The sequence below is a fragment of the Schistocerca nitens genome, chromosome 4 (genome assembly GCF_023898315.1).
Source record: "Schistocerca nitens isolate TAMUIC-IGC-003100 chromosome 4, iqSchNite1.1, whole genome shotgun sequence".
Taxonomy (NCBI): domain Eukaryota; kingdom Metazoa; phylum Arthropoda; class Insecta; order Orthoptera; family Acrididae; genus Schistocerca; species Schistocerca nitens.
Window position 1 is genome coordinate 492,170,441 of NC_064617.1, and position 27,120 is coordinate 492,197,560.

The following is a 27,120-nucleotide window of genomic DNA, read 5'->3' on the forward strand; positions in this document are numbered from 1 at the left end:
GGGTTCGATTCCCGGCGGGGTCAGGGATTTTCTCTGCCTCGTGATGACTGGGTGTTGTGTGCTGTCGTTAGGTTAGTTAGGTTTAAGTAGTTCTAAGTTCTAGGGGCCTGATGACCATAGATGTTAAGTGCCATAGTGCTCAGAGCAATTTGAAAAATTTGTACGTGGACCGTTCGGATTTTACCTGCAAAAGCAGTTGACGTGACTATGGAGCGAGACTGATGGTTTAAATTTGGACCAGTGGGGTATCGGGTCTTGGTCTAAGGTATGTTATAAACGTTTGAAATAATCTTTCTTCGTTTGGATTTTACGTGCAAAAACACGTTTTTTTTGGGAGGTTTTTGAAACGCACCACTTCTCTGTTTCAGACTTGCGCGAATAAGTTCAAATTTTGTAAGAAGATAGACAAATACATGAAATTAGTGGTTGTCTTGCTGTTTAGTTAACGCTGTATCCGTTGCCACGATATAAGAGCACTTGCCCGCGAAAGGCAAAGGTCCCGAGTTCGAGTCTCGGTCCGGCACACAGTTTTAATCTGCCAGGAAGTTTCATATAAGGAACACAGTTCGAAAGACAATAAAGAAACTTATACCCGACGAATCGTCGCCCCAATGAAAATAAATCTAGATCGGTGGCAAAGCAATGGCGGTCTAATGTCAGAATTATGACAGAGTAAAAGTTGGGAACCAGATTGAGGAAAACTGCTCCCATTGTAGCACAAGAAAAGGGGAATATGTCGTGGACAGAGTTAGTAATGCAACTAGCTTTTCGACTTCAGCTTCAAAGACATTTAAATCTAAACACCTTGATATACTCCTGCTTTTTTACGAGTTAACCCTACTTTGTCAATGTAGTGAGCTTTCTTAGACCCACACCCTGTAACATGAGTGGTGAGTGTGTAAGAACAAACAGACTCAAATTTATCTGCTTTCAGAGAGTGGGAGTCTGGAATAGGAAGTACCGAAGACGGGAGTGCATCTTTAATAGGAAGTATCCCAGAGTGAGGATGCATGTGCTCTAAACTTTAATGACACGTTGTGTCATATTGCACGACATGACAAATTCCATGTTGGATGGCATTTGTAATGTTATGCGACATGACACCATGTAGCATATTACTGTACTAGAAACGATGCGTTATATTACTAGACATGGGTACTTATACTAACAAGTACAAAAGAGGGAATATGTCAAGCTGTTCTGATTTAAATGTCTTTGAAGCTGCCAGATAAGTCGAAAAGCTTACATCTTTAACTCTGTCCAGAACATATTCGCCTTTCGTGTTTCGATAGGGGCATTTTTCAATATGGTATCAAATCGAACGTTTCCACTTCCTGTACATCACTGTGGTACGTTGTAAACAGTTATCATTTACACCCAGTACAACCGTCACGCTTATGTGCCGAGCTGGCGGGAGCGAAGAAGCCGGACGGAGCGCGACTGAATGTGAATGGCAGCGCGAGAAGGAACAGTGAACAGTGTCGCTGTTTGGAGAGACGGGGGGGGGGGGGGGGGGGGGAGCAGGCAATATCTGCGGAGGGCTGTCCAGTCCACAGCGCTTCCCCACCGGCCACGCCTCGGTCGCCCCAGACCTGCGCAGCGTGCTGCACCTGCCTGACCCAGGACCGACCGTCAATTCCATCTCCTGCGCTGACGTCTGAAATCACCCCTTTCCTCAACGTGGTCGCGAACCGAGCGGGTTTAAAGTTGCTCAGGTCCTGAAGCACTGATGAACTACAGGATCCCGAAGAGCGTTTCCGTAAGACCGTGAAAAAATATAACAGGGCGTAGAGATTGCTCCACTGAACAATATATCTCTTTTTCCAACAAACAGCTCAGTTCATACAGGGTGTTTCAAAAATGATCGGTATATTTGAAACGGCAATAAAAACTAAACGAGCAGCGATAGAAATACACCGTTTGTTGCAATATGCTTGGGACAACAGTACATTTTCAGGCAGACAAACTTTCGAAATTACAGTAGTTACAATTTTCAACAACAGATGGCGCTGCGGTCTGGGAAACTCTATAGTACGATATTTTCCACATATCCATCATGCGTAGCAATAATATGGCGTAGTCTCTGAATGAAATTACCCGAAACCTTTGAAACGTGTCTGGCGGAATGGCTTCACATGCAAATGAGATGTACTGCTTCAGCTGTTCAATTGTTTCTGGATTCTGGCGGTACACCTGGTCTTTCAAGTGTCCCCACAGAAAGAAGTCACAGGGGTTCATGTCTGGCGAATAGGGAGGCCAATCCACGCCGCCTCCTGTATGTTTCGGATAGCCCAAAGCAATCACACGATCATCGAAATATTCATTCAGGAAATTAAAGACGTCGGCCGTGCGATGTGGCCGGGCACCATCTTGCATAAACCACGAGGTGTTCGCAGTGTCGTCTAAAGCAGTTTGTACCGCCACAAATTCACGAAGAATGTCCAGATAGCGTGATGCAGTAATCGTTTCGGATCTGAAAAATGGGCCAATGATTCCTTTGGAAGAAATGGCGGCCCAGACCAGTACTTTTTGAGGATGCAGGGACGATGGGACTGCAACATGGGGCTTTTCGGTTCCCCATATGCGCCAGTTCTGTTTATTGACGAAGCCGTCCAGGTAAAAATAAGCTTCGTCAGTAAACCAAATGCTGCCCACATGCATATCGCCGTCATCAATCCTGTGCACTATATCGTTAGCGAATGTCTCTCGTGCAGCAATGGTAGCGGCGCTGAGGGGTTGCCGCGTTTGAATTTTGTATGGATAGAGGTGTAAACTCTGGTGCATGAGACGATACGTGGACGTTGGCGTCATTTGGACCGCAGCTGCAACACAGCGAACGGAAACCCGAGGCCGCTGTTGGATCACCTGCTGCACTAGCTGCGCGTTGCCCTCTGTGGTTGCCGTACGCGGTCGCCCTACCTTTCCAGCACGTTCATCCGTCACGTTCCCAGTCCGTTGAAATTTTTCAAACAGATCCTTTATTGTATCGCTTTTCGGTCCTTTGGTTACATTAAACCTCCGTTGAAAACTTCGTCTTGTTGCAACAACACTGTGTTCTAGGCGGTGGAATTCCAACACCAGAAAAATCCTCTGTTCTAAGGATTAAACCATGTTGTCTACAGCACACGTGCACGTTGTGAACAGCACATGCTTACAGCAGAAAGACGACGTACAGAATGGCGCACCCACAGACTGCGTTGTCTTCTATATCTTTCACATCACTTGCAGCGCCATCTGTTGTTGAAAATTGTAACTACTGTAATTTCGAAAGTTTGTCCGCCTGAAAATGTACTGTTGTCCCAAGCATATTGCAACAAACGGTGTATTTCTATCGCTGCTCGTTTAGGTTTTATTGCCGTTTCAAATATACCGGTCATTTTTGAAACACCCTGTACATACAATACCAGGAACACAAAAATGATCTGCACAAGGACTTAAAAGCACTTACTTTAGTTCAAAAAGGGGTCCACTACTCAGTAACACTCATCTTCAATAATTTGCCAGCAAACATAAAAAATTTAGTTACAAATAAAGATCAGTTTAAAAGGAGCGTGAAAGACTTACGAGTGGCCAACTCCTTCTACTCCATTGACGAATTTTTTAACACAAACAAATGATGTATATATTCATACTATTAGTATTGTTATTTCAGTTTAAAAAAAATTACATGTTCCACATCCACGAGGATCTCCTCAGCACGGATCTATGGAACGAAAAACTAATCTAATCCAATCAGGGAGCCTGGGATCGGAAAAGCCAGTATAAGGGGAGGTTTACTATCTTTTGGTTCAAAAAATCGATTTTTTTCAAATTGCATTTTTGGATCCATAAAAGTGTTTAGAATCCACCCCTGAAACGATTTTTCCGAATACGGAACGGAAACGTTTGTTATTCGCAGTTGAACAAAAAAATGCACCTGCCTGAAATCGGCGTTTTTCACGCACCAATTTTTTTCTTTCGGAGGACGAGTTATTGTATCGGTGCTTGGGAGGAAACACACAAAATTCAAATGAAAGTTTGAACGAGAGTGTGTGCTTGGGAGGGAACACACAAAATTCAAATGAACGTTTGAACGAGTGTGTTTGGAAGATAGCCCCCAAGCATTTGCATTCTGGTGCGAAGACTGTGGAGATTGCGACTTTCCTGGCAGTGAGCAGCTTCAACGAAGGGTATTCAGCAATTCTGAAGACCATGACAACGATGGACGTCACTCTGGGACTCCATTCGACGCAGTTCGCCAAGCATTCGGACGTCCACCGGATTCAAGCGGCCAAAAACCGCTTGTCACCGGCCGTACGAGCGGCTCTGGAGCAGCGCAGGATGGCCCAGATAGAGCAGAACGCCCTCTATGAGGAAGGACTAGTTTATGGACCTGGAGTATAAGATTGCATAATATTGCCTTTATATGTAGTCAAAACTTCAAACGCGTTTCTCTCGAAATGACTTTTTTTTATCGTGCGGTATGGTAACTTCAAGTCTACTGAACCTATTTGCATGATTATTTGTTTCCGACGAAGCTAACTAAATTGTCTAGGTGTTGTACCACTTTTATTCCGATCCATCAATTATAAATATTTTTACTTGGCTGAAGAATTCGAAAAATCGACGAAAAAACCCTATTTTTTCAAATGGGCTCCATTTTGTTTCCTATGGTCCAAATAACTTAAGCGGGTTAGAACTCCTAAAGAATATTATATACTTCGCTAACGTCAACTCAATTTTGATGTCAGACGAGCCGGCTGACCTGTGACATACCGCGCGTGGAGGTCTACATCGAAATTTTGTTTCTTTCCGACGGCACTTCCGCCTTTTCTCTTCGACATTTCCGGTCGAAAAAATTCTAGTTTGTAGAGGAAATATCAATAAACATTTTGACCAAATTTGACATTGATATCTATAACACACCCCGAGAAAAAAATTCTCAAAGAACATGCTTTTTTCGGGCCAAAGATAGTAAGCCTAGTAAGCCTCCCCTTAAGGAGATATGGAAGTAAACTTGTCTACCGGTTTGTCTAGCGCTACTGTTTTTCAGCTTATTTACAACTAATGTGCGTACAAGTTTACAAGTACTGTGCGGTTTACTTAAATGTACATTCTTTATCTCCTCCAAGGAAACGAGGACGAGGCTGATTACTAGGAAGTCATGTTGCAGGTTTTGTTTACTTTATTTGTCCATAAGGTGGCTCTGTTCTACCTGAGTTGGAGAACGTAACGTACCTTCGACTGTTCGTGAGCGGCTATGTGTACAATATGACGGTGCACCGCCTCACTTCAATATGGACGTCCGCAGCCATCTCAGTGCTGTATTTCGCGGTCGCTGGGTTGGAAGGGGAGGTCCTAATTATCTCCTTAAGCTGGCTTCTCGACTCCAGGTTCTTTACCTCAAATTGCTCAGTGAAGTATCCTCCATGCTCTGTTAAATTTTTGCTCACTCTTACGGGTACACCCTGTATATTGTTTCACTTCCACGTAACATATGAAAATAACTTCAAGCGAAAATTTATTTCAATAATTTAACTCATTCAGCGCTGCTATTCCTCCCTCGTCGATTGCGTAGGTGAGCTGACGATTTTCTAACAATTTAAAGAATAATTGCACAATAGCCAAGCATCATCATTTTAAACCCTGTACTTTGTAGATTAGACGTTCGCATTAGCACTGGTGTACTAGCGTTTCGAGAAATGAGAAAGAACTACTCCCCCCCCCCCTCCTCCTCGCCACAGAAAAATGTTTTAAATTTGTCCAAAAAGGTTTCAAGTAGAAATTAAAAAAATATCACAAGTGTATATTTATTTCATATTTTATGACAAAACAGGATAACACGTAATTTATACACATTTTTCTTCCAAATGGTACTCTTGAAAACATTACAGTACGAAAAGTCCATCACTTCAGTCTTCATACCACCATCTGCTTTCTTTACTTATTCGCTTTCCAGGCTGCCTCTTTCCTTTGTCGGAGTATGCACGTGGCGTTTACTTTGTTGGAAGTGGGTGGACCTTCTCTGGAAAATGGCGACCAAAATTTCTGTCTAGGCTAGTGGTTAGTTGGTGTTGTTCCAGTGATAGAAGTGTCCTCCTGCAGCTACCAAATCCGTGCTGTCATTTTTTATTAATAGAAGACAACGTGAAAGAAACGTTTTTTCCACGACTTCGTTGTTTGCTTGCAAATGATTAGTAGCTGTAAAGCTGATTGACAAGGTCCACACCGATCTTGTTCTTATTCTGATCTATGACAACGGTTGGCTTTATTGTTCTTGTAAAACCTTCTTTAGAACGTACAGAAACCTCTTGGTGGTTGCCCGATGTTTTGTGGACACACAATATACATTACGTTTATTTTTCATTTGAGTGCTATAGTAGGACCCTATCTAAAAACCAGCCATTTTGCCTCAGTTTCATTGTTCTGAAACTTGTTGGTAGGCCCTTTCTGATCTTCACGCTAGTGTCTGATGTTCCTACAAAATGTTCAGTGAAGCCACACTTGTAAATCGACTCCTGCTGCATTTAGTGGACAAAATATGAAGCGCTACGGGTATGCTAACAGCCGACAGTCTTGTAGCGTGCCCGAAAACGCATTTCAGCGAATGGAAAAGCTGCGCCCGTACGGGATGCGGACGCCGTCCACATGGCCGATAAATGCGTACCCGTTCGTTGTACGAGCAGAGTGCTGAATGTGTTAAAATATGCTGTTGTTAATGTTGTGGTTCAATGCAGAACTCCTCGCTACACTACTCTTTTCAAGCCTTTGCGTAGCTACTGCAAGCGACATCTTTTCACCTGCTCTTTGTACTCAACTCTTGGTCTCCTTCTACAAGTTTTACCCTCAACCTTCCTCCCATTACCAAATCGAATACTCCTTGACGCCTCAGGATATGTCGCAGCAACCATCCCATCTTTTATTCAAGTTGTGCCATAAATTTGTATTTTCCAGAGTCGATTGAGTACATCGAACGTCTTCAGTTTTTGCTATATGTACCGGGACGAACACAGAAGTCTAGTGTGGGCTGTAATTGTCGTTCGACAGCGAATCTCTGTAGACATGCTAATACGTTAACGCGGAAAACAGATCATTCACAGTGGTAACATAGTTTTTGTATTTTCTGTTACCCAAAAAACCCTTCACAGTTGAGGGGGTCGGAAGCAAAGTGATATACGTGACATTTTTGAAGAATATGAGATAAGTGCACATATATGTTCTAGAAGACTAATTCTGTTGTGAGGAAAGGTAATACTTTCAGAGCTGCACTCTGGAGTCCGAAAACATGTACAACTTCGGCTCTGAGGTTTTGGCTCCAAGATAAGTAATACAAGTGCATTGATTACGTTCGTTGTGTTGCTCCACGTTGATGTTCGCGCATTTGTTTGCCATATTTATTCCGTTTATTAGAACTGTGTTCCGGACCCCATTCCATCCCGGAACCTAGTCCAGCATGGTGTGCAGAGAGCGTCTGTTAAGTTTGAAAAATAGGACATAGGTGTTGACACTACTGGAGCTGTGAGGGCGGGCCGTGAATCGTGCGTGAAAATGAAAGGTACGTGTACAGTTACAAACCGAGCGACTCGTGAGCCATTCCCGAGCACGTACTCGCATATACGTACGTTGCTCGCGAGCGGCTCGTGAGTCGCTGGGCGCTAATAATCTGCTGCCTTTTTTTTTTTTATGGCAAGGACGAAAGAGCCCTGAAGTCCGAAATCTGAGCACGGTTCACTGCAGAGTGAAAGATTCATTCTGCTCCTCGTACAGCTTAACGTTGCGACCTGCGAAAATTTTGACATTCAATAGGGCTGGGCGTCAGTTCGCGGAGTGCCCACGAAAAACTAGAACATCAGTAGTGCTGAAACCTGGAAACGAACTATTGTCTCTGACACACAGGAACTAATTATCAGTGCGTCGTATGAACAATAGAAAAGAGCGCAACTTCTCTGGATCAAAGAGGATTACGGAATCATAGACAACGAATTAGCCTGCCACTGAGAAAAAAGTAGTAGCACGTAATGGATACTTTTCTTTGTAAGTCTTCCTCATACAGGCATAGCAACTACTGAGACGAAACGGGCATTATATGAACGATACAGATTCTAGGAAGCCTCTCAGATGATGGGAGGACAGGATTCAACCAGCTATTCCCAAAAGAACATGGTATTCAGAGTTAATCAAAACTTTCAGGCCGGCATACAACGTCAATAATAAGAATGTGAAATGGACACGAGTGGCTTCCTGCAAATTTCCATAGAATCAAAGTCATCGAAGTATTAACCTGTATGTATAAAGAAGCTGACAGAGTGCCCGGCTGTTCTCGTTACGGTACCCAGCAGACCAAACTCTGCAATCGTCAAACTGGGACTTCGCCCTACCCACGAGTGTCACGAACCTTGTCCGACAGCCGAAAATCTATACTACATCGCAATAGATTTTGAAGAGACGAACATCCATCTCTAAATTGCAAGACGTGAGGACTCTGAGCCACAGTAACTGCAATACTAGATTGTCTCCAGATGAGCACATCAGACAACTGATGCCAGAAGAAGAAATTTTCAGCACTGATTTTTGTGACTGGTTATTTGTGCACGGTGTTAATCCGCAGTCTTATGATTTATTACCTTGTAATCTGAGGTACTCAACCTTTTCTACGTATCGCCTATTTTTGTATCGCCGTTAGCAGCCAAATTTTCTAACTGCCCACCGGTTCCACTGTAATGGGGATGTATACAAAAAATTTACGAAAACCTAATGAAACTGTTTTCAAAACTACTGTCGTCACCCGGCCGGAGTGACCGAGCGGTTCTAGGCGCTGCAGTCTGGAACCGCGCTACCGCTACGGTCGCAGGTTCGAATCCAGCCTCGGGCATGGATGTGTGTGATGTCCTTAGGTTAGTTAGGTTTAAGTAGTTCTAAGTTCTAGGGGACTGATGACCTCAGAAGTTAAGTCCCTTTGTGTTCAGAGCCATTTGAACCATTTGATACTGTCGTCAACCGCCCACCGTGAAAGTTGCAACGCCCTCTAGTGGCCAGTAGGGATCAAGCTAACTAACACTGAGCTAGTTAGTTGCTCAAATAAGTCTTCTGGAAAGAATAGCAAGTGCAACTGTTTTATGAAAAAACATAATTCATAACAATTGTAAAAAATGCAGTAAAATAAAGTAGACATCAGATGCTCTAGAAAATTTTGCAACAGATGTAAGAGTTAATAAAATGAATGAAGCATATTGGCTTGACAAACAATCAACAACAAGAAATGAATATCTAGAAATACAAAACTAAAACACTATACAACAATGGTAAGACCAAAATGTTATTATGCGTGTGAATGCTGAACGATGAAATATAAGCAGGACGGAGTAAAGATACCTGAAAGAAGGATTATTAGAAAAATAATAGCTGCAATACAAAATAAAGATGGTTAATGAAGAGATCTACTAAAATATCAGAAGAAACGGCACAGCTGAGTTTAATCTTCATTGGACATGAATTAGTACAGTGCAACCCGGACGGGTGGGCAACTGGCGGCTCTGGAGCCGCATCCGATCCGCAGTTGGTTTCAGTCCGACCCGAGGAAGAAATTCGTGGGAGAGAGAGAGCGAGGCGCTTAAAGTTCCTCTCTCTGCCACTAACGCGTTTTCGGATATTTCCGCCGACGCTCGGCTCGCCCCGCGTTTGCAGCTCATGACACAATACGTGAAACTCGAGCTTACACCTTGCATGCGCAATACAGCTATTGTAAAACGTCGTAGACATAGAAACAAGGTTCAACACGTAAATAACCGTAAATGTCTGAAGATGCCGTGAACATAAATGAATTTCTTGGCTTGGCGTGTGGGTAAAGGAATGCTATTCAATGCGGTGCATTACCTCATAAACGTTAACGTCACGGGCGCTGTAGTTTTGGCTTTATGCTGTAGAGTCCAGGAGAACTGTTGTCGCGCCACTTGACGAGACAGTCTTCGAGCTTATGAAAGTGTGTGAATGAATCCTGCAGATCAAATGGTTCAAATGGCTCTGAGCACTATGGGACTTAACATCTGAGGTCATCAGTCCCCTAGAACTTAGAACTACTTAAACCTAACTAACCTAAGGACACCACACAACACCCAGTCATCGCGAGAATCCTGCGGATCATCAAAGGTTGCCCTTGTCTGGTTCAAAAAAATGGTTCAAATGGCTCTGAGGATTATGGGACTCAACTGCTGTGGTCATCAGTCCCCTAGAACTTAGAACTACTTAAACCAAACTAACCTAAGGACATCACACACACCCATGCCCGAGGCAGGATTCGAACCCGCGACCGTAGCAGCAGTGCGGCTCCGGACTGGAGCGCCTAGAACCGCACGGCCACCGCGGATGGCCCCCATGTCTGGGTTGACGGAACAAATTTTCTAGTATTTCTAGAAAAAGAAATCAATAATAGCTAGGATTATAGAAATAAGAAAAGAACTAGGAATAAAGAACATCACACATTCGAAATACCTGAAAGAAACCTTTTTAAAAACAAATTACAAAATGTAGAAGGTTTTCACGACGGAAGAAATAAGAAACAGGGCACAGCATAGGCAAAAGAAAAGAAACAATACTATGAAAAGGAAAGTTCCTACTCGCCGTATAGCGGAGATGCTGAGTCGCAGATAGACACAACAAAAAAGTGCCAAAAATAAAGCTTTTGGCAAGTAAGGCCTTAGTCAGAAATAGAAATACACAAAAACACGCGCGCGCAGCTCACATACACATGACTGCAGTCACAGGCAACTGCAGCCACTGTGGCTGTATGGTAAGTACCAACTTCCCTTTTCATAATATTGTTACGTTCCATCCTGGATTTCCCATTGTTGAAAAGAAAAGAATAATTAACTTGGAGAGATGATCGACTACTGGAAATATAGAAACAACAAAGAAATAAGTTGTATGGATGGATAATATATAACTAAAAAAAGAGCAAAATGCATCGGAACTTCGATGTGATCATAACAAATGACTGTGTAATTTTTAAAACTGGCTTTGGTCCCGCGCTGGCTGACAAGAGCAGGATTGGGCATAGGTCGGTATTACACTGTCAAATTTCTTTGTCATCTTTTTGATGTGATCAAATATCCGTCAAATATATGGCAAAGATCTTTGACGTAGCGCTAGAAGGGGTCATCATATTTTTCATCAAAGTTCAAGATGGCTGACAACAACAATTTGTTATTAACCGTAGCAGTTGCATGTACCACAATTGCACTGTGTGCACAAGCGGAAGAAAAGCGGGGAAAAGAAAGGAAACATACGTGGGTGAAGCCGTGGGTTTTACGACGACACGATAAAAGCATTCAACAAAACTTGTTACGTGAGCTTATAGTGGAGGACATCAAGTCGTACATCAATTACTTGAGAATGGATGAGCATACATTTCTGTATGTGCTCAGTGAAGTGTATCCTTATATCACAAAGCACAATATTCACTTAAGGACTGCTACATATGCAGAAGACAGAGGCTCACTGTAACACTCCGATTCCTTGCTACAGGAGAGGGTTAGGTTAGGTTAGGTTAGGTCAGGTCAGGTCAGGTCAGGTCTGGTCTCCAATCTTCTTAATCTATTTTTGTATTCAGCGTGCCTCCAGTTGTAAAGCGCCGATCAGCTTCATACATCTCTATTAATTTTGTAGTTGTCGGCACACACCAATTGTGTTTATAAAAACACTACAGACGGCAGAATGCTGCAGCGATGCTAGCGCTCCATGTGGTAACATGTCACATTGCAGTGAACAGAAGACAAGCGACTTCTTTGATCAAATCTACAGCGAGGCCCTAGATTTGATCAAATATAGGACGACATTTGACAAAGTTCCCTATTACACCATCAAATATCTTTGACAAAGATATTGGACAAAGAAATTTGATAGTGTAATACCGGCCTAAGGAGGCATACGGAGTTGCTAGAGGTGGGCAAGGCAATGCCACGTGCTTAGCTGCCCGCCTCCCCACCGCTGGCGAGTTCCTTAGCAGGTGGCAGCTGGCAGGCAGGCAGCACGCGAGCTGAACTGTGCTGAGGGCACACCTGCCCCTGACCACCACCTGCCGCCCTGCCTGTGACGTAAACACTGGGCGCACGGCGCCTCTCTAGTTTGACTCACCAAGCGGCTCCCACCTCAAGGGAACATCCTCAAGATGTTACGTGTCTAATACTTTCGCGTCGTTCTACACTTCGAGATGTTCATAGTCGCAAACTATTCATTCGCCGGTATGTGACATTCCTTAACGAAATAAAGGGCAAAATTTCTTGGCGCGACAGTGAATCAATTGTGGTATTGGGTACAAATATAAATGAACTATAATCATGTACGTTTCTGAAGTTAAGTTGTTCGGCTGGCAACTATTCTCATTCTGGTCTCGAGTGCTTACGTCACAGCCCAATACGCAGCGAAGAATGAGAGTTTTTCTACACCTACATCTATGCTTTACAACACACCTTACTGTGTCTACGACTTACCTCGTGTGGGCTGGCAGGTGACTCCTCGATTTCGCTAGCGTCCACACGCTACACGAAGCTCTTTTTCATTCCCCCGCCTTTCAACGAATAATTCTCAGGAGCAGAACGCAGCCATTTTAGTTGGTAATTTCCTTCTCACTGGAAGAGCACAGTGTCTTTGACACTTCAGCCCCGGTGAGTTTTACATTCTAGTATTTTTTTATCGTTGTGATTCTTTTCTGGTGGCTGGGGCGTGCTGGTGTCGCGCTGAAAATGCTTGCAATACAGAGCACGCTGAACCAGCAGCATTTTTGGTGTTCGAAGTGGAAATGGGAAGAGTTAACATCTAGGATAGAGTCGTGGGGAAACGGATACGTGAAAATTGAAGTGGGAATTGTTTTAAGGAGTTATATTGAGTGGCGTCTTGTTTGATATACGAAGGTTAATTAGAAGATGCGAACTGGAGAATATTCACGCTGCGAAGAAGTGAATTTACGGGAACAGATGTCATGCGATTCGTGCCAGTAATCATTGTTAATGTGGACTCCAACACGTGGAATAACTTATGCTGACCTTACCGTATAACCAGATTCGTATTGAAACAACATGAACAAACTGTGACTATTCTGGAATAAACGGACGTTGACTTGTGAATTATCAATTGTGAATGAGCACATAGTCAGGCCTGTTCTGTTATTTCGATATTAATAAACAAAGTTAGTCGACATCGTCTTTTAGTGCGGAGAATGCTTGTCATCACTGATTATTAATTGTGTGTGGCAGTTAATTACAGACACGTTGCGCGCAGTAAGGGCACGGTTTCATCCTTTGCCGGGCGTGATATATTTGTAAGTTGTCTCGCTCCAGAAGATCCGATTGCCTCCGAATTAAATGAACTGTAGTATTTGGAGCTGACATCCAGTTAACAGAAACCCTCGGGAAGGTGCTACGTCTTTCCCAGTGGTTCCCAATCTTTCTGCGATCATTACTTCTGAGTGCAATCAGATAGTATTTGGTAATCCCGCCCACTTACCGCCGTCGCCTCCTCCCCTTAGCATCAACGAAATTAGCGTCCAACTAATCTTTAGAATGAAAAAGATTTTCTTAGCAGACTTCTGTTTTTAAAATGACGAAACATAAATGATATTTAGTTTTTGTACGTGTTTCATTAAACCACGAACTAATCAGTCAATCAGACAGTTGATGATACTTATTTCTAACAACCTTTCTTTGTTATAGAATGACGAAGCAATTCTCAGTGCATCGTGTGTGCCACCTACACACAACTTCTTCTCACAAAAGAAAGCTGACTATCCACATTGAGGGTAGACATTTGTTACAAAACAAGCATCGTCAGCACCGCTCCTCTACCTAGTGACACATGCTTCACTCACACCTTGCACCCTGCTCCCCCCCCCCCCCATCCGTCCCATTTAATATCAACCAATATAAAATGTGTGCGCTATACTTATTGTTTGTAAATCAGTCGATTGCTGGACTCCTTACTTCTCAGCTGACAGAAAAACTGCTACCGCTTTGCGTCTGACCACTGCCGCTAATAATAATAACAGCAATACTTTGTAAGCCCTACAGCACTGTAGTAGTCATAGCGTAGTTAGTGTTGCGCCGGCCGTTGTGGCAGAGCGGTTCGAGGCGCTTCAGTCCGGAGCCGCGCTGCTGCTTCGGTCGCAGGTTCGAATCCTGCCACGAGCATGGATGTGTGTGATGTCCTTGGGTTAGTTAGATTTAAGTAGTTCTAAGTCTAGGGGACTGATGACCTCAGCAGTTAAGTCCCATAGTACTCAGAGCCATTTGAACCATTTAGTTAGTGTTGCGTTGTGGTGCCAGTTAGTTCGTTTATTTCTTGCGAAGTGAATAATGAACAATTTCTGGTTCCTTTCGGGAACTACCTACAACTCAGAGAAAATATTTTCTTCTGAGTTTTAAACAAATTACCGTACTTGTTTCAGCTTTGCTGCCAGAGATGCATGGTACAAAGTACGAAGTAAGTGTGTTATGAGTGGAACATGGGTGGAAGATGGTGTTCATACTTACGCTTCACAAGCTGTAACCTCCACCGCACTATGTCGCACATTAATGCTAGTGTTTGAAACAAATGTAATTATCTGTAATTTACGTAACAGAGCTACGGTATTATGAAGTAATGGTAAGGTAATAATCTTTTTAAAAATAAATTTAATTTCGTGATTGGAGCACAATCTAACCCGTTTGTGTTTTACCGCTTAGAAACTTTAGTTTTACCTCTCGGGAGGTATTACCCGCAGATGGGAACCACTGCTCTAGCCAGTAGTTTATTTCCAACAGCTGCTAGGAAGTATCTGCTGCGCTAGGAAGGTCACTAGCCCTTAATCCGGCATAGTAGGCACCAAACACAATCCACTCGGAACGCTTACATTAGAAAGACCGAGACATCATCTGTAGACTAGGCAAAGCTTGCTCTCCCGGACGCGCTACCTCGGGCATGTATGTGTGTGATGTCCTTAGGTTAGTTAGGTTTAAGTACTTCTAAGTTCTAGGGGACTGATGACCTCAGCAGTTAAGTCCCATAGTACTCAGGGCCATTTGAACCATTTTTTTTCTCCCAGACGCCGGAAACCGGGTCTGGCGTCCATAGTAGACAAGATGGCATCCGCAGTAGCCAAGAGGACGTGTAAGAACGCATTACCCGTCTGGATTACATCACTATGACAGCGTGATCGTAAAGCTGACAGGTCGGAAATAAAGGCAGTGTGTTCTGAAATGGTTCAAATGGCTATGAACAATATGGGACTTAACTGCTGAGGTCATCAGTCGCCTAGAACTTAGAACTACTTAAACCTAACTAACCTAAGGACGTCACACACATCCATGCCCGAGGCAGGATTCGAACCTGCGACCGTAACGGTCGCGCGGTTCCGGACTGTAGAGCCTAGAACCGCTCGGCCACTTCAGCCGGCAATGTGTTCTGAAGCACAACCGAAACGACAGGGGTAAATGTACACTGCTCTGCCAAACTTAAACACGAGCTAAATAAACTAATATAATAAATTAACTATTTAGTGGAAATTATTCAAAGTGTGGGAGCATGTTGCCAGAGGTCTCCCGATCGTGCACAGAAAGCTGGATAACACATGGCGTAGCACCAAATGGGGCTGGCCCCACAATACGAGGCAGTTGAAGAAATGGGAAAAGACAATGCGTGATCTTCATTACAGTTCGGCCCGGAGACAACATTTGGACGAGTCCACACGGGGAACAATCAAGTGGAAACTGGAAGAGGGGTAAGTGTGGTGAGTGGAGCCCACAACTTACGTATTTTTCACGGCATTGTTTCACATACGTGGGGAGCGTTCTGAACCACAGGCACTGCTGTCGGAAGAAGAGGCGGCGGTTGGAATGGACAGCTACAGCAGCAGACGACCGCAACATTCTGTAACAGGCAAGAAAACACCCACGTTAGACGGTGGGTGCAATTGCAAACAGTTTTAACTCGGTTGCAAGGCACGCAGTCTCAGACTCCACAGTGGCAGGTCGACTGCGACTGCATGGGTGTGGTTTCTCTGCCCGCCGACGAGTACGTTATGTTCCGTTGACAGCGTGCGAGTTAAAGTCGCGTTGCGTTGGGTAATTGTTTGTTCACTGACTCTCGTCGTACTGTGCACCACAAAAGTTCCACCTACTTCAGTACGGCGTCTGATCACCAGCCCGTTTCTATGCATACGTAGATACTGTCCAGACGACGTTAAAAGCAGCGTTGAAGAGAAACACCGTCAATACAAAGTCCGCGTAAACTCTGGTAGCAAGCTAACCTGTAATATCTTATAACAAATTTCGAGTGAAGGATGATTGCTTCATCTCTTTAGAAAAATGGCAAAATTCTGCAACAAGTTCTTTTATTTCTTTAGGTTCAAAAATAAACACTTTCCATCAGCCTGAATTTACTTAACTAACAAGATCACTGTTCTCAGTTCAGTCATGCTGTACATTTCACACGCAAAGCACCGACCCGATTGAATACGCGATTTAACAGTCAATACTCTCCTACTATACAGGCTGAGTCACCTAACATTACCACCGAGCGAGGTGGCGTAGTGGTTAGACACTGGACTCGCATTCGGGAGGACGACGGTTCAATGCTGCGTCCGGCCATCCTGATTTAGGTTTTCCGTGATTTCCCTAAATCGCTCCAGGCAAATGCCGGGATGGTTCCTCTGAAAGGGCACGGCCGACTTCCTTCCCCATCCTTCCCTAATCCGATGAGACCGATGACCTCGCTGTCTGGTCTCCTTCCCCAGAACAACCAACCAACCTAACATTACCGCTGGATATATTTCGTCAACCACATCAAATACTGACGAATCGATTCCACAGACCGAACGTGAGGAGAGGGGCTAGTGTAATTAGTTAATACAAACCATAAAAAAATGCACGGAAGTATGTTTTTTAACACAAACTTACGTTTTTTTAAATGGAACCCCGTTAGTTTTGTTAGCACATCTGAACATATAAACAAATACGTAATCAGTGCCGTTTGTTGCATTGTAAAATGTTAATTACATCCGGAGATATTGTAACCTAAAGTTGACGCTTGAGTACCACTCCTCCGCTGTTCGATCGTGTGTATCGCAGAGCACCGAATTACGTGGGGATCCAAAGGGGACGGTGATGGACTTTAGGTACAGAAGAGACTGGAACAGCACATTACGTCCACATGCTAACACCTTTTTATTGGTCTTTTTCACTGACGCACATATACATTACCATGAGGGGTTAGGTACACGTAAACACGTGGTTTCCGTTTTCAATTACGGAGTGGAATAGAGTGTGTCCCGAGATGTCAGGCCAATAGATGTTCAATGTGGTGGCCATCATTTGCTGCACACAATTGCAATCTCTGGCGTAATGAATGTCGTACACGCCGCACTACATCTGGTGTAATGTCGCCGCAGGCTGCCACAATACGTTGTTTCATATCCTCTGGGGTTGTAGGCACATCACGGTACACATTCTCCTTTAACGTACCACACAGAAAGAAGTCCAGAGGTGTAAGATCAGGAGAACGGGCTGGCCAATTTATGCGTCCTCCACGTCCTATGAAACGCCCGTCGAACATCCTGTCAAGGGTCAGCCTAGTGTTAATTGTGGAATGTGCAGGTGCACCATCATGCTGATACCACATACGTCGACGCGTTTCCAGTGGGACGTTTTCGAGCAACGTTGGCAGATCATTCTGTAGAAACGCGATGTATGTTGCAGCTGTTTGGGCCCCTGCAATGAAATGAGGACCAATGAGGTGGTCGCCAATGATTCCGCACCATACATTTACAGTCCACGGTCGCTGTCGCTCTACCTGTCTGAGCCAGCGAGGATTGTCCACGGACCAGCAATGCATGTTCTGTAGATTCACTGCCCCGTGGTCTGTGAGACCCGCTTCATCGGTAAACAGGTAGAACTGCAACGCATTCTCTGTTAATGCCCATTGACAGAATTGCACTCGATGATTAAAGTCATCACCATGTAATTGCTGATGTAGCGACATATGAAACGGGTGAAAGCGGTGACAATGCAGTATGCGCATGACACTACTTTGACTCAGTCCACCGGCTCTAGCAATGTCCCGTGTACTCATGTGTGGGTTCATGGCAACAGCAGCTAACACACCAACTGCACCCGCTTCTCCTGTGACGGGCCTGTTACGGACCCGTTTGCGTGCTACGACCATACCTGTTGCATACAGTTGGCGGTAGATGTTTTGCAATGTGCGGCACGTTGGATGCTCTCTGTCCGGGTACCGTTCTGCATACACCCTGCAGGCTTCAGCTGCATTTCGTCGACACTCGCCATAGATGAGTATCATCTCCGCCTTTTCAGAGTTCGAATACCCCATGGTCACAGTTCCTACAAGACTACACTATCACAGACGTCTGGTAACACGGTGTACTACAGTTGGTCTGCGTGCGGAGACGAATGCAGAATAACAATAGCAGCAAGCGCTACATGCGGACACTGCTACAGCTAGACCAAACCACAACAGTGCACTACAGCCACACTCGTAAACACGGTCGTCATCGTAAACATGTCCGTGCAGATGCTGCTCGCAGACCGTGGCCCGTGTTTGTTACAACACGCAACTGAACGTCGGAGGTTTCAAGCGTCAACTTTAGGTTACAATATCTCCGGATGTGATTAACATTTTACAATGCAACAAACGGCACTGATTGCGTATTTGTTTATATGTTCAGATGTGCTAACAAAACTAACGTGGTTCCATTTAAAAAAACGTACGTTTGTGTTAAAAAACATACTTCCGTTGATTTTTGTATGGTTTGTATTAAACAATTACACTAGCCCCTCTGCTCACGTTCGGTCTGTGGAATCGGTTCGTCAGTATTTCATGTGGTTTATGAAATATATCCAGCGGTAACTTTAGGTGACTCACCCTGTATATGAGTTTCACATTCGGTCCTTTTCAGAGGATTTCTTTAACAGAAACTGCTCGTCGAATATTTCATAAACGAATATGAAACATGCCAAGCGGAATTTTCACTAAGGCCGGAAGTTCTCACGCGGCTCTCCTTCCAACAAAACAATCCAAAGACTTCCAAACTTCACGAAACTGTCCGTAAATGCAACTGCTATTCCGGTCACAATGTGGACGCGAGAAGCCAATTATTTCTTCATTTTACACATAATGAAGACGGAAACGTTCAACATGACCTGCACGTCCGACAGCTGACTAGCGACTGCTCTCACTGCCATTCCTTCCAGAGCCTATAACTACTTGCAGTGCCCAGGAAATGCTTAACTCTGATTGTTTGTTCAGAATGACCAGCCAATCAAAACAGTCCTTCGAGTTCTTTTTCGCTCTAAAACTGTCTTACTCCAGTCAACATTTGCAGATGCATTTATGTCACTTCATCATGCAAATATTAATAAAATGTGTAACAAAACCAAACTAATAGAAAACTAATTTTGAAATAACTTTAGAAAACTATTATTCTGCAAATGGCTATTCTGGCTGCCTTCTTACAAAAGCAAGTACTCTTGGACATACGTCATCAACACCGTGGGGATATAACATTTTTCATTGCAACTTTCTTGCTTAACACTTTCCCATGACATAGTTACGTAACGTTTAACAAGAGATAATACTGAATGTTTTCGTATGTCCCACATACCCACTCTCACTCATTCTCATTTACTCACACAACAACACATTAAATAAATACTGATCTTTTCTGAATTTTATATAACGAAAATGAAAAATAGTTAACGTTTTTAATTATGAAAATTCAAACAAATTGACATAATATTTTGTGAAGTGCAGTAATGATTCCAAACGATACTAAAACTGTTATGAATCCTAACTGACTTTAATCTTACAAGTGTCGATTTGGGTTGTTTTCTCTAACTCTGAAAATATGCCCACTAGAAAGCTGAGATTTTTACACAATCTTCTTTTTAATAACGAAGGACAGTATATTGACTTTTAACTACATTGAATAATATTTATTGCAGTTTATTTAGATTCTTAAGTGCTTGAATATTCAGTCGCACAAGTGACACATATAACGCTTCCCACGACTAGACTAGCGACAGGTGCGAATGAGTTACGCTAAGATCCAAGCGGCTGTTTCTGTCACCGCCAACAGCTCCAGAGCTACGAGCCGTACTGCAAAGTAGCTTACTGCAATAAAATACTATTGCGTATTGACTCCCGACATTGCAACCGTTTGTGATGTTGCCGAGAGCGTAGGGACTGAACCACCGAGGTCGTGTGCCCTTCTCGGACGAGAGTGGATTCAGTATGAGTAGTAATTCTGGACGCACTCCCATAACGCGAGAGTTTGGAATATGTAATGCGCCCAGAAACATTGTGGAACATCATCGTTTTGGTAGTCCAGATATTATGGTGTAGGAAGGCATAGGGTTGCATGGGCACACTGACCTCGAAATATTTGAACTCGCTACACTTATGGCTCAACATTATTTTGACACACTGTTGCTTCTCCATGTGCGTCGTTTCAGGAGTGCGTTAGTCCCTTACTCCAATTTTCTGGATGACAGTGCGCGACCGCATCGAACAGTGCGGGTGAGGAGTTCTTGGAACGAGGGGATATTCAGCGGATGGAGTGGTCTGCCCGTTCCCCCAGCTTAAATGCCATCGCACACGTGTGGGATGCGTTAGAGAGACTATTGCAGCACGCCCACATGCACAAATAATCGTCCAGGAGTTGTCAACTGCGCTAGTGGAGGACTCGAACGCCCAACCACAAGAACTCCTTACCAGCTTTGTAAACAACAAGGGAGCACTTTGCAGAGCAAGCGCTTCCGTCAGTGGTAATCACCTGCCCTATTACGAAACATATCCCGGCTTTGTAGTGTGCAGGGAATCATCATAAATTGCGGTGACTTCAGTGTAATTATTGTCTTTGAAAAGAAGTGTCATTTCTGTCCGTTTAATTGTGTATTTATTTCAGTTATCTTCTGTACTGTAATGTACTGTACTGTTGCAGTTCTTTCTATGTATGGTCCAAGTTTCATCGAGCTATATTACTTGGCAGTGACACTTCATGTGAAACTTATTTCGTCCTTATGTCTGCCAGTGCACATCTACAGCCGCAATTTATCAGGGTCCTTCTATTGCTCAGGGCAACGACCTTTCCGCAGTGGATACACCGGTTCCCGTCAGATCACCGAAGTTAAGCGCTGTTGGGCACGGCCGGCACTTAGATGGGTGACCTTCCGGACGGCCATGCGCTGTTGCCATTTTTCGGGGTGCACTCAGCCTCGTGATGCCAATTGAGGAGCTACTCAATCGAATAGTAACGGCTCTGGTCACAGAAAACCATCATAACGACGGGGAGAACGGTGTGCTGACCACACGCCCCTCCTATCCGCATCCACAGAGCTGAGGATGACACGGCGGTCGGATGGTCCCGATAGGCCACTTGTGGTCTGAAGACGGAGTGCCCTATTGCTCAGCTTCAAGTAAAAATACGTGGTAATTTTGAAAATGTAGTTCATTTCACTATGGAGTTGAACAGGTGGAAGTGCTCACTAATCGCCAGAATGAAAAGAACAAAATAAGTATCGCGAAACTCTACAGTCGCCACTCCACCATGAATAATTGCACTGCGTCGCTTATTAGTTATCGCAGCAGTAACACGAAGCGAAAATCTCCACATTCCATTCACAATTAAATTACTGCAGGTTAAAGAGACACTACCCCTACCAAACTTTGACGATAGTATTAAAGTTCTGCTATAATTACTGCTACTCAAATAACACGTATGTGACATTCCGTATTGCGTAGCGACCCATTAACGGTTACTACAGAGGTTTCCATTGTTTGATAAGATCTTAAATATTAAAATAGCTGCACTGTATAGCGCATCAAACAATACTGCAGTAAGAATGGTAAATAAACTCTGAAATACTTCAAGCAAAGTCACAACAAAGCCAATTCAATAAAACACATATTCAATAAATAAGTTAAAAATATAAAAAGTCGTCAGAATAATTGCTAGAAAACTAATTAATGCAAGTTGTTTTAATGCCAGTAATTCCCCGGATTTAAGACTGATGGTATTTACCAAAATAATTTCTTAGTCTGTTCAATCAGCCAGATAGTTACTTTTTTAGTTACAGCTGCAAACAAATTTAGTGGCTTGTGTATATTGCCTGACAAAAACAGGCAAGCACGCAGAAATAGAACAGGAAACGAAACTTCACAGTTTGAGAGGGTATGTTACGTTATTCCATTGATTACAAAATGGAGTGAAACTTGTAGAAAACTCGACCCACTTATCATTATGACATTGCATCACTTCTGGCCTGGATGCATGCGCTGGTTCGGTTGTGAAGGGCGGCGAAAAACCATTGTACCCTCTCTTGCGGCAGGCCAGCCCACAAATTGTTTGTTGTAATTCAATATTCTGGCATCTATCACTGGGACGCAGTTGATACGCGAGCTGGTCCCCCATATGTTGTATCGGGGACAGACCTGTTTCTTTTAATAAAATAATTTTGGGTTTTAGGCTGCGTCTTTAAGACACACTAAAGCAACTAAACAGCCGATATTTCGACCGAATTACTTTGGTCCTCTTCAAGACGGGTAACTGCTGGATACTGGTGAATGTCTTCCCTTGTACATTGTCTGTTTTGGTTATCCGGTGGCTACCGATGTCACATACGTAAGATGTCACTGGACAGTTTGAAGCGAGGTTGTTAAGGAGGGCTAATGGCCATACGGTAGGCTATTGCCTGTGCTACGCTAGTGGTTGATTGGAAGGCCACTTTACTAGGTGATTGGTAGGAAATACACTACTGACCATTAAAATTGCTACACCACGAAGATGACGTGCTAAAGACGCGAAATTTAACCGACAGGAATAAGATGCTGTGATATGCAAGGAGGAGAAATGCGTATCATCACGTTTCCGACTTTGATAAAGGTCGGATTGTAGCCTATAGCGATTGCGGTTTATCGTATCGCGACATTGCTACTGGCGATTGGTCGAGATCCAATGACTGTTAGCAGACTATGGAATCGGTGGGTTCAGGAGGGTAATACGGAACGCCGTGCTGGATCACAACGGCCTCGTATCACTAGAAGTCGAGATGACAGGCATCTTATCCGCATGGCTGTAACGGATCGTGCAGCCACGTCTCGATCCCCGAGTCAACAGATGGGGACGTTTGCAAGACAACAACCATCTGCACGAACAGTTCAACGACGTTTGCAGCAACATGGACTATCAGCTCGGAGACGATGTCTGCGGTTACCCTTGACGCTGCATCACAGACAGGAGCGCCTGCGATGGTGTACTCAACGACTAACCTGGGTGCACGAATGGAAAACGTCATTTTTTCGGATGAATCCAGGTTCTGTTTACAGCATCATGATGGTCGAATCCGTGTTTGGCGACATCGCGGTGAACGCACATAGGAAGCGTGTATTCGCCATTGCCATACTGGCGTATCACCCAGCGTGATGGTATGGGGTGCCATTGGTTACAAGTCTCGGTCACCTCTTGTTCGTATGTGGAAGTTACGTTTCAAATGTGTTACGACCCGTGGGTCTACCCTTCATTCGATCCCTGCGAAACCCTACATTTCAGCAGGATAATGCACGACCGCATGTTGCAGGTCCTGTACGGGCCTTCCTGGATACAGAAAATGTTGGACTGCTGCCCTGGCCAGCACATTCTCCAGATCTCTCACCAATTGAAAACGTCTGGTCAATGGTGGCCGAGCAACTGGCTCGTCACAATATGCCAGTCACTACTCTTGATGAACTGTGGTATCGTGTTGAAGCTGCATGGGCAGCTTTACCTGAACACGCCATCCAAGCTCTGTTTGACTCAATGCCCAGGCGTATCAAGGCCGTTATTATGGCCAGAGGTGGTTGTTCTGGGTACTGATTTCTCAGTATCTATGCACCCAAATTGCGTGAAAATGTAATCACATGTCAGTTCTAGTATAATATATTTCTCCAATGAATATTCGTTTATCATCTGCATTTCTTCTTGGTGTAGCAATTTTAATGGGCAGTAGTGTATAATGTCTGTTTCGGTTATCCGTTGGCTACCGATGTCACGTACGTAAGAAGTCGTTGGACAGCTTGAAGCGAGGTTGTTATGGAGAGCGAATGGCTATACTGTAGGCTATTGCCTGTGCTACGCTAGTAGTTGATTGGAAGGCCACTTTAGTAGGTGATTGGTAAAAATTAGCATATCTGCTGGCTGTTGCCTGCGCCACTCGGTTAAATGACTGATTGATAGGCAATCTCTAGTTGGTGACTGGAAGGCAATAGCAGACCGGCAGCTGGTATTCATAGGGTAGTGTTTTCTCGCAGCGTAGCCTTGAAGCCTCGCGGCGGTTCTCTCGCGACCGCTGTTTCTACAGTTAAACCCGGTCCAAGTAGTGCTGCTGGCTGGCGAACACTCTCGGTCCGCCGGGTAGGAATCGCTGGTAGCCAGGCCGTAGGTAACTTGTAGCCATCCTCCGTGTTCATGTTGTTAGGGCGTTTGATTATTTCAATAGTGCCTGCCTAGCAAGCGCGCGAAGTTCTTGAAAGTAGATTGAGAGGCCACATTCCTGCCAGCTGCAGCTGAGTTGTTGCTCTGTCCCAGTCGTATGTAACGTTCATACTTCTACACGCGAGTGCTAATGGGTCTACCGGTTTCACCAACATAGACTTCGACGCATTCACGTCGAGGTTCGTAGAAGCTTGCAGTGTGGAGAGCATTCACGGGACCCTTAGAAGGCCTCAACAGGTCTGGGATCTTGCGGCCACACCGGAATGCGGGTTTGATGTCTCTGCGACACAGAACCTTACCTGCACGGTTGCAGGCGCCTCTTACGTGCGGTATTCCAGTAACAGAAACAGTTTATTCTCTGCATTTGTCTGTTTTGTCTTCGCTGTAGCTCCGTGTTTCTGTTGTATTCATTCGCATGGAATGTTGTCTTGAGCTTCTTCATTTCATGTTGCATGTGGTTAGCGTGACTAATCTGGCGAGCTCGGACTGTCAGCGTTCTTTTGTGCTGTATGCTGGTGCGAGTCTACGTATAGGTACCGGCGGACCGCGTGTGTTCGCCAGCCAGCAGCAACACTTGACCCGGGTTTAATGGTATAAACAGGGGCCGCGAGAAAAGTAACGTACGGTCTTAAGTCTTCGCTGTAAGAAAACACTAACCCAGGGGTACAAGCTTGCCCATTTCCTGTTGCCTTCCAGTAACCAACGAGAGATTGCCTACCCATCACTTCGAGAGTAGGAGAGGCAACAGCTAGTCGATACGGTACTTCCTACCAACCATCTACTAGAATTGCCTGCAAATCAGCCACGATGGAAGCACACGCAGTAGCCTAGTGTATAGCCATCCTCCGTCCATAATAACTCTCTTCAAATTGTCCAGTAATATCCCAGATTTGTGACGCCGGTAGCCACCAGATAACTGAAACAGCAGTATATAACGGAAGACGTTCACCAGTATCCAGCAGTTAACTGCCTGAAGAGAACCGCAGCAAGTCGGTCGAAACGCCGGCAATTTAGTTGCTTTATTATTTTATGATGACGCGACCTAATGCTCAAAATGTCCGCCCCCGGTAGCTGAGTGGTCAGCGCGATAGACTGTCAATCCTAAGGGCCCGGGTTCGATTCCCGGCTGGGCCGGGGATTTTCTCCGCTCAGGGACAGTCGGCTCTCAGCCGTGGCAGCGTGCGGACGGCACCGCGCGCCGTACAGTGCTCCGCTGCAGGCGTTGTTTACTTCCGCGTCGTAGCTTTAAGGCTTGTGTCCGTCCACCGTGAACAACATGTCGAGCGCTTACCGCCGTGCGACCCTTAAAGTTTCCTTCCCAGCTGAACATGCGCGACCTCGTGCACATGAAGTTGAAACGTTCATACGTGAAGAAGTTCGTTTAGATCCTAACCACGTTATCGGAATCCATTTTTCGATCACGAGTAGTGTCGTTTATATTAAAATGACAAACACCGAGGTGTGTGAAGATGTTATTCGCCGCCATGCCAATGGACTTAAGTTCAAATACTCTGATGGTCACGTCGGAGCTGTAACACTTGAATTCGCAGAGTACGGTCAACGCACGATTAGGGTGTTTGAACTACCTTTTGAAGTGTCGAAGGACGAAGTTGTCTCTGCGTTACAACCATACGGTAACGTCATCGGTTACGTAGAGGAAAAATGGCACACCTTCACGACCTACCACGTCCTTAATGGTGTGCGTCAGGTCAAAATTGAACTGAAAAAAAACATATACCATCATACCTGACAATTGGCGGGGTGCGAGCCATTGTCATGTACGACGGCAAACCCCGAACATGTGCGAGTTGTGGACAAGAAGGCCACGTCAGATCCGCCTGCATGCGACGCCGCCTGATCCAGACGCCGGTCGGAGAGGAAGCGTCCCCAGCGGTGATCACTCAGATCCCTGTCACATATACGAAGGTTGCCAAGGAAGGTAGCACCTCTCCACAGGGTCTTCCTGCTTCGTTGACGTCGTCTGATCAGGTAGATGCAATCGCTACTGAGATTCCTTCTGAGGTGCCACAGACGCCAGATCCTGACCTGCTGAATCTTCGCAGCACTGTGACTGAAAATGCTACTGAGATGGACGTTGATCCGGGAGTGGTACCTACTTCTGCTTTCATTCAGACTGGTCCGGAGTCAGACGAAAGCCACCCGCAATCAGACTCTGAACGACATGTTCGAAAACAAGGGTCGACACGAAAGAGAAGGAAACGTAGCCGTACACCCCCTGATGAATCCGTTCTACGGATGGATACCAGGAATGCAGACCCGAAGATGGACGGCAAACCGCTCTTTGATGACCAAAAGTCGGATGCGAACGACCCGCCACAGGCGACCACTGGCAACGAACACCCCTCCTTACTGGCGCCGTCGCCCCCACAGGTCGACGTTGAAGAGAGCTTATCCGATGAGACGAAAACTACGTCTCCTCTCCACGTGGATGATGTGCACAGCCGATGCCCTACCGCAGTATCAGTCTCCTGGGCAGACGACGTGGAGATCGAAGGGACAGGGGTGGACGGTGCTGATGATGGGGCGCCCCCATCGGTTGCGCCCGCGCCCGCAAACTCTCCACAATAGCAGCATCTTCAGCGGACCGGCACGATCGACGACCTCTCGCTCCT

General features: G+C 44.9%; 1 protein-coding gene and 1 pseudogene across 1 annotated transcript in view; both read left to right on the top strand.

Moving 5' to 3' along the window:
• LOC126252381 (tRNA dimethylallyltransferase-like) overlaps nucleotides 1-27,120 on the top strand; it is a 587,735-nt gene that overhangs the window by 488,443 nt on the left and 72,172 nt on the right. The window lies entirely within an intron of this gene.
• LOC126253902 (5S ribosomal RNA) lies at nucleotides 21,095-21,212 on the top strand (annotated as a pseudogene).